Consider the following 1,078-nt stretch of genomic DNA (forward strand, 5'->3'; position numbering starts at 1 on the left):
AACACTGTTTGGACTGTTTTCAGAGTATTTTAAAAAATTAAAAACAAAACAAAACCGTGCGTCACAATGGGTATTCTCTGAGCATGCGCAGAATTACGCACAGCTGTCATGTGATCCTGTGATCGAACAAAGGATCAAAGACTCAAAGAGCGCTGACGTCAAATTCGAAGCCATGAAAGTCTATAAATAGCCCCTCTTCACCTTTGCAAACACAGTTTTACTTGGAACATTTTCAGAAACAGCGAGTTGTGTTTAGCAAACCAGAAACCTTTCAGAAAGGGACTATTTTTAAACTTAAACAATTAAGCAAACATTTTTTCTTGTCGACGCATTAAGAGTTTAAAGAAATGTCAAACGAAGCATTTAATAATTCACAGTCTGACGGAGAGATTCGAGAGGAATCACAAAGACTGTATGGGTTGATCGAGACAGAAATACCTGACCCTATGGAGCTTCAAATGAAAATTCAACAACTCCAGTTGGAGTTGAGCACCCTAAAGCTCAAAAAGAATTATTATAAAGATAACTTCCATCAGTCAAGAGATGAGCTTAAACACATGAAGGCTCAGGCTGAAAGAAATCAGACACAGGTGGAATCTCTGGAGGCTAAACTCCAGGAACAGGAAAAGAACGTTCAGACAATGCACCATGACTTTTTGGAAAAGACGGAATCTCTCATTGAGCAGAACAGCAGCATTGCTGCTCAGTTGTCTCAGATTGAACGTGAGAGAAACGAGCAAAAAAAAGAGAACGCAGATCTCAAGTGTCTCTTTAGAGACACTTGAGCAGCAAGTGGGAGAAGCTCACCATGAAACAATAAAAAAAGAAGAGATAATAGAAAAACAATATAGGGAAATATTTCGGAAGACAGAACTCACAGTTGAGCTGAAAAGAGAAATTTGTACTCTTCAGCGTCAGGTGAGACAGGCACAGTCACAGGTGGAATCTCTGGAGGCTAAAATGCAGGAGCAGGTTAGCACCATTCAGAGGATGTGCCGTGACTTTCACAAAAAAGAGGAATATCTCCTTAAGGAGAACAGCAGCATTGCTGCTGAGATAAACAAATTAAAAACAGCGA

The sequence above is a fragment of the Pundamilia nyererei genome, unplaced genomic scaffold (assembly GCF_000239375.1).
Source record: "Pundamilia nyererei isolate P.nyererei 1_Seehausen unplaced genomic scaffold, PunNye1.0 scaffold00170, whole genome shotgun sequence".
NCBI classification, from domain to species: domain Eukaryota; kingdom Metazoa; phylum Chordata; class Actinopteri; order Cichliformes; family Cichlidae; genus Pundamilia; species Pundamilia nyererei.